This window comes from Panthera pardus, unplaced genomic scaffold, assembly GCF_024362965.1.
Source record: "Panthera pardus isolate Hobbes unplaced genomic scaffold, ASM2436296v1 HiC_scaffold_20, whole genome shotgun sequence".
In the NCBI taxonomy this organism is placed as follows: domain Eukaryota; kingdom Metazoa; phylum Chordata; class Mammalia; order Carnivora; family Felidae; genus Panthera; species Panthera pardus.
This window is the reverse complement of record NW_026526766.1, coordinates 87,272,524-87,285,285: the sequence shown is the minus strand read 5'-3', so window position 1 is coordinate 87,285,285 and position 12,762 is coordinate 87,272,524. Positions and strand designations below refer to the sequence as shown.

Here is a 12,762-nt window from a genome sequence, read left to right as displayed (position 1 = left end):
GACCTCTGTCCCTCCCTCCCTCCGTGCTACTTCCTGTAGATCTCTGCTTGTGAAACTGAGGATTTTTCAGTTGTTCTAATTAGCCCTGTTTTACTCTCACCCCCTGGACCTTTGCACCTGCCACCGTGCCCTTCGCCGGGAGCAACGCCACAGCCTCTGCCTGGCTGGCTCGGATTCAAGCGTTGGGTCTCAGGTGAGACCTCTTTTCCTTTTCTGCCCTCTCCCCCTAACAGCAGACTGGGTCAGGGGCCTCCTCCAGGCTCCCACGGACCTCGGACTTCCCCGATCACAGCCCTGACCACCCTGGACAGGGCCTCTCCTTCAGTGCCTGTCCATGCCCAGCATACAGTAGGTGTCCGGGAGAAAGTTCAAGGTCGGGGAGGGAGGACTACTGGGTTGCAGGGCTGAAACGGGCCCTGCTCAGGCCTCCTGGCTATGTATGGCGGGGTGTGTGTGTCGGGGGGGGGGGGGCAATTATCACGGCAAATGTAATCCGCTGCTTGCTGGGCTCCAGCATAGTCCCATGGAAGATTCTGCCCCACTGCCGCAGAAGAGGCAGCTGGAGGTCACCGAGAGGGCTCTGCCCACAGAATAAGAACACTGGTGATGATCCGTGCCCTGGCTCAGGGCCACACCTGCTTGACCTCCTGTACCTTTATCGTCCCCAGTTGACAGATGAGGAAACTGAGACTCTGCAGGGCACAGTGACTCGCCCAAGGTCATTCGGCCATGCCAGAGCCGGGACGGGAACCCGGGATTGCGGCTGCACATGTCACCGATTACCACCACCGGGCCGGTGGTGGGCGCTTCTCCCAGACTCAGCAGGCCGGGTTCTTCGTCCGCGCAACGGACCTCCCGAGAGCCCGGACTCCTTCTCAGGGGGGTTGTGAAACCAGCATGCTGCAGGTTAGTGCAGGGACAGGTGCGGGTTCCAGAAGAGGAGGGTCAGAGAGGGGCAGTGATGTGGCCGTGGTCACAGAGCATGGCGAGGGGGTGGGGGGGGCGGGATTCGTATCAGCCTCTGAACCCAAGGCAAGTGGCATCCGGTGAGATTTTCTCCATTAAGCTCCGCTGTGAGCCTTGGTGGCAACAAGGGCACCAGGCACTGGTCTGCAGCCTGGCCTGGCCCCGTGGGAAGAGCACTGGGCAGGGAGTCCAAGTCAGGCTCTGGCATGGCCTCTCTGTGCCCCTGGCCCGTCGTGCCCCTCTCTCCCCTGGATGGGCCACCCATGGTTTGCAATCAACGTGATATTACTGAATCCCCATAACCGTCCCGCGAGGCTGCCTGTCTTATTATTTCACTCTTCTCCACGAGGCCGGGAGACGTGAGGTGACCCACCCAAGGTCACTCAGCCGGGGAGTGGCAGGGCAGGAATCTGGTTTTGCAATTTACGGACATACAGTCGGTGCACGCGTTTGCATCGCAGAATGTGACGGGTTTTGGCATCTGTACGCACCCACAAGACGGTGAGCATAGCCACCATCCTCCAAAAGTTTTCTCGCGTCCCTTCGTGGGACCTCCTGGCCCCCCATGTCCCAAGGCCACCACCGAGCTGCTTTCCGTCGACAGGTTAGTTTGCGTTTTCTAGAATGTTCTATAAATGGAACCATCCAGTATGCATTCTTTGTTGCCTGGCTGCTCTCCCCCGGCGTCGTGACCTTGAGATTCCTCCACGTTGTTGGGTGTATCGAGAGTTCATTTCTTCTTACTGCTCAGAGGTGTTCTATGTGTGGATGTACCACAAACTTTCGAGCCGGGTGCCTGTTGATGGGTTGTTTCCAGTTTTGCCTGTCACAAATAAAGCTCCTCTGAAGACTCATGCATAAATCTTTGCATGAACCCAAGTTTCCACTGCTCTGGGATAAATGCCTAGAGGGAGCGGCCAGGTCCCAAGGTAAGTGTACGTTTCAATCTCTAAAAAGCCGCCGAATGTTCTCCAAAGTGGTTGAGCCACTTTACATTCCCGAGAACCGGGGGGAGGAGGGTCTGGAACAGAGGCCTGCCCAGCTCCAGAGCCCCTGTCCCGTCACTGCCGAGCTGGCCCTCGCTCGGAGCTGGCCTTGATCCCTGGGCTGCCTGGCTGGAGAAGGAGCCAACAGACAGCAGGGGCTGAGATGCTCTCCACCCACGGGCGCCCTCCCTGCCCTGCCCACTGGCATCAGCCACCCCCTCCCCTGTAGGTCTGGCTTCCTCTCTGAGCAGAGCGGATGCCTTCCAGAGGGGCCCAGAAGCTCCTGGAGGGCAGGGCAGCCCCCCCCCCCAGTGGGTGCCAGGGGAATGCCAGTGTGTCTGGGGGAGCAGGGCTGGACCCTCTGTGGACCCTGTCTCTGGCTTGTTGAAGAAGCCCGGGTCTCCCAGGCCAGTGACAAAGGCTTCTGGGGGGGGGGGGGGGGTTGGGGGGTGCTGAGGATTTTATTGGGCTCCTTACCCAGCCTGTGGGTGAGAGGTGTGTGTGTGTGTGTGTGTGTGTGTGTGTGTGTGTGTGTTGGTAAAGGGCTGTCCCTTTGAGCTCTGAGAGAGGAGAAAGAAAGAAGCCATCAGAACCTTGGCAGAGGGGGAGACAGAGGGACGGAGCCCCAGACCAGAGAGAGAGAGAGAGAGAGAGAGAGAGAGAGGCAGCCAAACCCAAGAGGGGCGCACTCCCCCTCCAGACCCCGGGGAGGTGGGAAGAAGGCGGGGAGGGGTGCGCGAGGGGAGTGCGCGAACCCTTCATTAAAAATGAAACCCCCGAGCCCGGCCCGCAGCGGCCGAGGAGCCGGGCTGCCGGCAGCCTCCCTCTCGCAGGAGCACAGAGGCCCGCGCCGGCTCCAGCCGCCCGCGGCCGACCTCACGCGTCCTCAAAGCCAGCCTGTCCCACTTCCCCCGCCGGTTGCTACAGCAACTGAGCTCTGAGTAATCAGCTGCACGGTGACCTTTCTTCCCCCGGAGAGAGGGAGGGAGGGAGGGAGCGCTCGGGAGGGAGGGCGGAGGGAGGAGGGAGGGACGAGGGAGAGGAGGAGGGAGGGGAGGGAGAGAGGAGAACAGAGGGAGAAAGATGAAGAGGAGGAGGGGGAGAGGATGGAGGAGAGAGAGGAGAGAGAGAGAGAGGGGGAAAGGTGGAGGAGGAGGGAGGAGGGGGAGGAGGGGGAGGAGGGGGAGGAGGGAGGCTGAGCGGCCGGTCAAAGCAGTAAAAACACTGCAGCTGGGGTCTGGGGGCTTTCGGGATGGAGCTGGCAGGCAGGAGCGGGAGAGAGGAGGGGCAGCCGGGCCGCGGTGATGGGGGAGGGGGAAGCCCGGGGACTGGGGGGGGGGGGACGTGGAGGGTGCTGACCTGGATGCCCCCCACCTGCCCCCCCCCACTGGCCCTCCTGCCGCGGTGTGGTCTCTCCCAAGTCTTGGGGGATTGTGAGAGAGAGAATGGTGAGGCCCTGCTCGCTCTCTGGCGCAAAAGATACCCTCTCCCAGCAGTCTGGACTCCCCCATTCCCCAGATGGGAAAACTGAGGGCAGCAAGCTGGTTTACAGTTTCAGGACTGGGCACGTGACCCCTGTGACACCCCTTTCCCCCTAAGTGCTTCCGACGAGGGGGCAAACTGCAGCCGGGGTGGGGGGGTGGGGGGAGAGGGGGAGTCCTCCCCCACTCCCAGGGCCCCCACTGCCCAGCTCTCTGGCCTCAGTTTCCCCGGTGGTAAGGCAGGGGCCCCGAGGGGGTTGGTGCTTACTGCCCAGGGAGACTGCACTTTCTGAGGAGGGTCTATGGAGCCTCTACACCCAGGTATTGATTTGAAATTCTCTCAACCCAGCAGAAGCAAGGCGGGGAAGATGTGAGATCCAGGGAGGGTGTGAGCGAAAGAAGCCAGGGAAGGAGCGGGTGCAGGCCGGAGCCCCCAGGGGTCGGGACGCCACCGTGGGAGGGCGTGGAACCCTCCTGGTACCTGCTCTCCTGCCCGCCTCGCGGGATCCTCCCCAGATCAGCAGCCCTGGGCCAGCACCGGGCCCATCACCCGCCTGGCCCTGGGGACCCGCCAGCCGCCTGTTTATGAAGCAAGCCAGTCCTGGAGTCACAGCCGCGCCCACGGAATGGGGGAGGGGTGACAGATGGTGGAGGTGCCATTTTAACCAGAGTCTGCAGCAGTTGGGGAAGGGGAGGGGGGAACCCGGGGTTGGGGGAGCCTGGGACCCTGCATTGCTGCTCCCTCAGGGCCCCTCTGCTTCTCCTCTCCACCTGGGCACCTCCCCCAAGCTCAGGTCTGAGAGGCCACCTGACCCACAGCCCGGTCACGTGGGCGCCCAAACTCCCATGGACTCTATGGGTGCCCCTTGGCTCTGCGAGGTGTTGGGGGTCCCCTGGGAGGCCGGGGCGACAGTGATAATCTCTTAAGGCTCGGCGGCCCATGAGGAGAGCCCTGTGACCTCCCAACACGTAACAAGGACAGGACCACTGACCAGGAAACACCAGGGGCTGGCAAGGGGTAGTGGGCAGGAGGGATCTGGGGCCGACTGAAGGCCCCAGAGGCCAACCTTTAGCTCCAGGCTTCGGCTGGAGCACTCAGGGCGGATCGGGAGCGAAGCGTGGGAGGGGCCTGTGTTTTTATCCCAGCCCAGCACTCAGACCCTCTCTGGACCTCAGCATTTGCATTTCCAGCAGTGAAGGGTGCTGGCCTCACCCACCTGGCTAGGAGGCAAAGCGCTGGTGACAGGGAAGGAATGGCAACGGCTACAGGTAACCGGGAAGCCTGTCTTCTACAGGTGAGGACAGCAAGGCCCAGAGAGGCCAGGGTGCTTGCCCGGCGTCACCGAGCTGCTGATGGGAAGCCCTGTGCCCTGGGTTGTCCAGGACGAGGCGCATGTGAAACAGAGGTGGGTCACAGCCTGCTGCTCTGGCTGGGGGCCTGCCGCCCCCCTGGGACTCTTGGGTCCCTCGAACTTCCCTGTTCCAGAAACCTCCACGCACCCAGACCTTTGTTGAATAAAGGGCACTCATTCTACGAGCCCGGTGGTTGGTCTTTTGGCTCCAGGGTAGAGATAATAGCAAGAGTGGCTAGGTCTCCCTGAGCACAGCCTGGGCCCCCCCACCCCCACCCCCCCACGCTGGGCTGAGCACCCACGTGTATCTTGCCACGGACCCCCCTAGGTACCCCAGGCGATGGGTGCTCCTATCAGCCTTGTTTCCAGATGGGAAAAGTGAGGCTCGGGGGCGTGCGGTGACTTGCCTCGGGCCCCACAGCCCTGAGTGCCAGAGCTGGGATCGGAATCCACATCTTGACCTCAGAAATGGCCTCTTAACTTCCAGCCCGTATCAGTCAGGCTTGACCAGACTCAGGGGACTGAGGATGTTTGCAGTGTTGGACTTCGCTGTGAACAGAATCCCCTGAGCCCCTATTAGAAAATGTTGCTAGAGGCTGCGCGGGAGGTCCCCGTGGGCACGGGAAGGAGGAAACTCATGACAGGACAGGACGTGGGCAGGGTGAGATTGGGCGGCAGGGTTGGGGAGGCCAAGGTGCCAGGAGTACTCACAGTCCAGGAATCCTTTCTGATCTTTGCGTATGGTGGGGGGGGAGGGGGGGGCAGAGACCATCTCCCTTTCAGACAGATGAGGAAGTTGACGGTCAAGAAAAGGCCAGAAGACTTACTACAAGTCCCACTGGGCATTAGGGGTGGGATCAGGGCAATGGCAAGATTCTCTGACCCCCAACTGGGGTGCTTTTTGTTGAATGGCATTGCTGCCCACCCAACCACCCATCATCTACCCTCTCATCCGTATCCCCGCCCATCCATCCATCCATCCATCCACCCACTTACCCACCCATCCATTCGTGAACCCATTCACCTATCCATTTTCCCATCTTAATTCATCTACCAGCCAGCCAGCCAGCCACTTATTCATCCGTCCATCCGTCCATCCATCCATCCGTCCGTCCATCCATCCACCGTCCAATCACCTATTCATTTTATTTGTAGTCTATAGCCATTCTGAGTCTTGTTATCTACACTCTTTAGTTAGGAAACACGTATGTCCGTGTGCACTGGGTGCTGATCCTTCCTCTCTGTGGAGGTGCACCAGCTCCCCACCCCCCGCCCCCCCCGCCCCAGTTCAGCCCATCGATCCCAGAGGTTCCCATGATATGGGCCATGCCCCACCAGTCCGGGGATCGAGGACCGAAAGGACTGTGTGGACCAGGGACTGCTCCTGCCTCCCCCATAACATGCTGTGTGACCGTTGAGCGATTGAGAACTGAGAATAATTGTCCCCGTCCTCTGAGGATTGGAGGAAACCCATGGACACCTTAGGAACGCAACAGCCCTTTACCAACCCGAGGGACAGTTCTTTTGAAGGGCTTAGCAGGGCTCAGCCTTTGGGGGCATCCACTCTCTTATTAGTGAAAGCAGCCAGAAAGGTCTCTTGATTCTGCTCAGATCAGCTAGCTAGTCATTCATTCATTCATTCATTCATTCATTCATTCATTCTGTACTGTGTCCCAGGCCCTGTGTAAGACTCCAGGGATCTAGAAATCAATACAAATAGTTTCTGCCCTCAAGAAATTGGCCGACACTTGGCTTGGAACAGAAATCAGTCACTTCGCATGGGTTCCGGTTGAGGCTTGAACTTAGTCCAGGGGTGGGGGGGATTTGAGGAGGCGCGTCAGCCGTGCCTGGACCGGACAGGTGAGGAGGGGGCCCCAGGGGGGGAACATACTCGGGATCTGGAAGGACAGGGCAGAGGGTGTAGGGAAGGCCATCGGGGGCAGAAAGGAGGGCACATGCCAAAAACCACGGGGTGGGGAGGGACTTCCTTGAGAGCCTACTAAGTTTCAGGGACTGTACCCCGTGTTCCTCCCTCATGATCTCAGTGGATCCTTCCAACAACTCTACGAGGCTGGCATTCTATCCTTTGGCACATTTCACTAATGAGAGAGCTGAGGCTCAGAGAGGACCCGCAACTTTCCCCAAAACACCCAGCACCCACATGCTAGATGGGATACACCAGCCTAGGCCTGTCGGTCTGACTTTTCTCATCTTCCGTCACCTCGAGCATCTCCCCCTCAAGGGGAGGGGAGGGGAGAAAGCACCCTGTTATCATCCGCATCGTTTCAGAGCGCTTTGGCGGCTCAGGCATGCATTGGACCAACAAATATTTATCCACGCCTCGGGGTCAGGCCATGCTGTGCTGGGGGGTGGAGCCGTGACAGGAGGGGCCCCTCCCTGCCCTCTGCGGGCTCCCAGCTGACCCCTTAGCTCAGGCGACTGACCTCAACTCCTGGCAAAGCCCTGATTCACCCGGGCTTAAAAATAAACCCAGGTGCTGTCCAGGCCCAAAGAGCAAGGGACCACAGGCTCCCAGAGCAGAGGCTGGGGAGGCAGCAGGCAGAACTATCAGCTTGGAACGGGGCTCCTCTCATCAGCATGGGGCCCCAGCCTCCCTGCTTAAAGATCGCCTCGAGCGCTCTCTTAAAGATGCTAACACGGCAGCTGACATTTGGGAGATCCTGGCAGGCGATCAAACCCGAGCTGGAAAAAATCGGAGCTGCCGGGAGGGCGGTGGGGGGGGGGGGGGTGGTCACCAGGCAGCAGGGACCCGGGCTGGTTGGGGGCCCAGGGCCACAGGGCTTGGGCCTAAGACAGTGCGTTCTGTCCAGCCCTGTGCGGCCAGGCTGGGCATCCGCCTGTCTCTCTGCCGGATGGGCACCACTGACCCTCCACAAACTTCGACAAGCCTGAGCCAAGCTCGTCTCTTTGCCCTTCCTTTATATCCAGGCGCCTTCTGCCCACCCACTTACCGCCCTCCATCCACCCCTACGCACCCACTCATCGACCCAATCTACCTGCTTTCCACCCAACCGATTCGCCCGCTGCTCTTCTGCCGTCTGATTAACCAATTATCCTTTTCATCCATCCATCCACTGACTCATCTACTCAGCCATCCATCCCCGTCCGTTCATCCATTTCCCCAGCTGACCACCGTCCAAATGTCCATCCACTCCCCACGGGGCCATCCAGATCGTCTCTTCAGCACAGGAGAGACATATCCAGCCCGGTGTTAGGGGGTCAGGAAAGGCCTCCGGGAGGGGACCTTCTAAGCTGAGACATGTCTCAGGGCAGGAGGAATCCAGGTAAGATGTGAAAGGGAGAGTCTTCCTCCCCCCCGCCGAGAGGTGTTCTTATGGGAGCATCAGGTCGTATTCTGGTTGTAGCTTAAGAGGGAGCAGCTGATCGGAGAGCCAGGAGAGGCCGAGGGCCAGCAGGGCGCGAAGCCGGGACAACTTGCCACACAGGATTGTGGGAAGAGAGGTGAAAGATACAGAAGGCCAAGCCTTGGACCTATGTCCGTTTAGCACTGACCCGTCCACAGGGGCCCCCTCCAGGTCCTGCAGCCCTCCCACCCCCCTGGCCGTCCTCCCCATTCCCAGTGTGCTCCCAGGGAGACCCCTACAGACCTACCCTCACAGGCTCTTTCTCCATATGTGGGAATTCCAGCTTCTCCGGGTCAGGGTCTTATCTTTCTTGTGGTCCTGTTCCATGGCACTGAGCTAAAGTTCAAACAAACAAAACAAAATTCAAGAGATGAAAACTATGACTACTCTTCCCAGATTCTCCCTGTCTTGCTCTTGGAGACCCCTTCCCTATATACCCGGAGACCCCTTCCCTATATACCCGGAGAGCCCTTCCCCATACCCGGAGACCCCTTCCCTATACCCGGAGACCCCTTCTCTATATACCCGGAGACCCCTTCCCTATATACCCGGAGACCCCTTCTCTATATACCCGGAGAGCCCTTCCCCATACCCGGAGACCCCTTCCCTATACCCGGAGACCCCTTCCCTATATACCCGGAGACCCCTTCTCTATATACCCGGAGAGCCCTTCCCCATACCCGGAGACCCCTTCCCTATACCCGGAGACCCCTTCCCTATATACCCGGAGACCCCTTCCCTATACCCAGAGACCCCTTCTCCATACCCAGAGACCCCTTCCCTATACCCGGAGACCCCTTCTCCATACCCAGAGACCCCTTCCCTATACCCGGAGAGCCCTTCCCCATACCCGGAGAGCCCTTCCCTATACCCGGAGACCCCTTCCCTATATACCCGGAGACCCCTTCCCTATATACCCGGAGAGCCCTTCTCCATACCCGGAGACCCCTTCCCTATACCCGGAGACCCCTTCCCTATATACCCGGAGACCCCTTCCCTATACCCGGAGACCCCTTCTCCATACCCAGAGACCCTGTCCTGAAGCCTCGGTATCATTCCCATCCCCTCCCCCTTTCCCAGGTGCCCCCGCCGCGTCCAGTCGATTGCCCAGATCTGTCCATTCCATCCGACCACCTTGCATCTGTCACTTCTCTCCACCTGCTAGCCCACCAACCCGAGTCAGAGTAGCAGCCTCCTTGCTGTCCTGCCGGCCTCCAGGCTTGCTCTCCATCCAGGACATGTACATGGGGCAATCAGAGAGCTACTCTAAAATTTCAACTTGACCGCTCTAGTCTCCTACTTAAACCTTTCATGGTTTCCCATTGCCTTCGGGATAAAAGTCCCTAAATCCCTGCAGGATCCTCGGTATCAGCCCAGAGCCCGTCTCAGGGCTCGAACCCACGCACCGTGAGACCGTGACCTGAGGGAAAAAATAAAGAGTCGGACGCTTAACCGACTGAGCCGCCCAGGTGCCCCGCAATTCTGTGTTCTCCCCACCACGTCCAATACCTGGTTGGCCCTCGGGCACAAGAAAATATTGTTAAATCTCCAAGAGTATTAGAGTTTACCTCCAGATTCTTTCTCCCCAGATCTGACCTTTTCCATTTGCCCTTCGTGCCTGAAACCAAAGCCAACTGCTTGGCCTCTTCTCTGCCCCCACCCCCTGGAAACTGAACAGACTAGGTATTCAGACCGCTGCAGGGAGACGTAACCCACTCAGGTAGTGACCGACTCTGCCACCCACGTGAGGGCCGACTGCGGCCGCTATGGACCCAACACCGGATGGAGGGATTCGGTCCAGGCGGCCTGGCCCTGGCCACGACAAGGCACCTGCAGAGGCAGGAGGTGAAGAAATAGGCAAAGAAAAGAGCCCTTCCTAGAAAGGGTCTTCCTCCTAGTCCGTGACTGAGATCGAGCTCAAACATGTATTAAGCTCCTTCTGTTTGCCAGGATCCTTACTCTCCGCGAGTCGACCATTTTTTCTCCACCTGAACTGGAAGCAAACTTCGAGCCAGGACTATTTCCTCCCAAATACCCTTCCTCTTGCTACAAAAGTAAGACACACTTATTACAGATATTCGAGAAAATGCAGATGGGCTCAGTGAAGAAAATAAAACCACTTTTAGTCCCATCACTTGAAGATGACCACTTAAAAAAACTTTTTTTTTAAGATTTTATTTTTTATTTATTTGTTTATTTAAAACAATTTTTCAAACATTTATTTTTGTGAGAGAGAGAGAGGGATAAGAGTGCGAGCGGGGAAGAGGGAGATACAGAACCCAAAGCTGGCTCCAGGCTCTGAGCCATCAGCACAGAACCCGATGCGGGGCTCGAACTCACGAACCGTGAGATAGGAGAGGTACAAAAACCTAAGATACTCAGGTACTGACCATGAATTGTACTCAGTGGCCAAACCTTCCTCAGCCCCTTCTCCAGGTAAGCGGTCAAGGACTCGAATCCAGCTCCTGGCCGGGTCCCTCACCAGCTGTGTGGCCTTTGGCAAGCCACCGACCCCATGCTACCCAAAGTGTGGTCCACCCTTGGCCAGGTCCTGCTGTCGACGTGTGCATCCCGTTGTGATTGGATACATTACAATAGTACTGTTCCCGGCAGATTGGAAAATTTTCTCTAAACCTTCCTCCACCACAGATAGTTTGAGAAGCACAGCGGTAACCCACTCTGTGCCTCAGTTTCCTCAGCAGTAGGATGGGAACGATGGTGGCCCGTGACCTCAGCCGGTCCCTGGGAAGGGGAAGCGAGCCACTGATGGAAGGACCGTAGCTGGACATTGGCACCTCTCCTTAATGTCAACGTCACTAGTATTTTTGTATCTTTTCGGTATTCTGCCTTAAAAACATCCAATTTTCTGAGGGCGGCGGAAGGAGGCTGGGAAAGAGGAGTGGACCTCGATTAATGCATCCTACCCTACCCCCTAATTTCCCGAAGGAACCACGGGGCACTGTATTCATCTATTTCCCAAATATCTAGGGACACTTACAGGGTGAAGCAGGAGAACCCAGTACGCACACAGCACCCTGGCGAGACAGCGCTGGGTTCAAACCCCTGCTCTGCTCCTTACTAGCCGAGCGGCCTCGGGCAAGTCACTTAACCACTCTGAGCCACAGCGTTCCCGTGCGAGGGCCCGGAGGGGTCAGCCCAGGCTGGGCCCTGGCAGACGATCCCCACACGCCTGTAGACAGCCTGGGGACGAAGGCTGCTCCCCACGTCTGTGTTCAGATGTGACCGTTGTGGTGACCTCCTGGGCGCCTTGCCCTCCGTGAGTCTTTGTGGACTGAAAGAATAGTTGGTGTCTTGAGAGGCCAAACTTGCCCGGTATATCTTCTAGAAAATGGATGGATTTGAGGACGGGGAACATTTGAAAATGGAGGGATGTGGAAATACAAAAGGTCTCAGGATGAGTAGAAGCTTTGCCAATTAGACCTGTGTTGTCTGCAGCAGGGAAGCTCCCCTCACGCCCTCTCCAGAGCATGCTGCTCTCTGCGGAGGGGGGCCTAGGCCAGGCTAAGTCACGTGACGCCTCTGGAAAGCTTCTCGAAACAGCCCGGTGTCACTCCTCTGGATTCACCAGCGGAAGCAAGCAAGTCGTGGGGCTGAGCCCGGCGTGGGGGGGGGGGGGGGGGGGAGTACACCCCTCGTGAGGCCTGCACGGCGCATGGCAACGGGGCAGGGGTGGGTGACCCTCTCCTGGGGAAGACAGCCTTGACCCATCCATCGTCTTGGCCGCAAATACTCCTCCCTCTTGCACAGAGCTGAACGCAACCCTAGTGAGTGAGCTGGGACCATGCCTCTCTCGACCAAGAGATCTGTAAGTAGGGGGAAAGCTTGCTGGTCTCACACGCGGTTATCAACCGAATCGTGTCTCCCCGAAATTCGCACGGAAGTCCTAGCCCCCAGCTAGGATGTAACCGGGGCTAAGGTCCTACGCGAGGTAATGAACTTAAAACGAGGCCATGGCGGTGAGTCCCGATCCAAGAGGACCGGCGTCCTTGTGAGAAGGAAAGCACACGGAAAGACACTAGACGCCCGTGCGTGCACACAGGGAAGGGACCATGTGAGACACAGCAAGAAGGTAGCTGCCTACCCCCCAAGGAGAGAGAGAGAGACAGAGAGAGAGAGAGGTCTGAGAAGACACCAACCTGCCAACGCCTTGATCTTGGACTTTCAGACTCCAGGACTGCGAGAAAGTGAATTTCTGATGAGCCACTCAGTCTTGTATTTTGTTACGGCGGCCCTCGCACACGCACCCACACACCCGGCACTCAGTCGGGGGACAGGAACGGCACACCCACGGACACTCCCTTCTGGAAGGGCTAGGAATGGGAGGCACCACGCACAGCAATCCTGGGGCCTGCAGGGTGGACGCTGGGAGGGCCACCTCCCCCGGGTGAAGGAAATGCTTTTTCGTGGGCCCCACTGCACTCCCTCGGCCCTCCGTCTGTCCCCTGTTCTCGGTGGCCCTCCGGTGGCCCTCTGGGTAGACTTCCATCACGTCCTTGGCCACGTTGATTGCAGACCCAAGGGCCCTCACTGGGGGCTAAGCCGACTTTTCCACCTGCTTTCTTTCCCGCTG

At 58.5% G+C, this 12,762-nt stretch overlaps 1 long non-coding RNA gene across 1 annotated transcript; it reads right to left on the bottom strand.

Annotated features, from left to right (window-relative positions):
• Positions 1 to 1,712: 1,712 nt before the first annotated feature.
• On the bottom strand, positions 1,713 to 12,434 carry LOC109250039 (uncharacterized). The gene is made up of 4 exons (XR_002072859.2): positions 12,329 to 12,434; positions 9,346 to 9,591; positions 8,419 to 8,507; positions 1,713 to 1,789 (listed from the first exon to the last, which is right to left on the bottom strand). It is a non-coding gene; the product is annotated as an uncharacterized LOC109250039 (long non-coding RNA).
• Between the last annotated feature and the right edge of the window lie 328 nt (positions 12,435 to 12,762).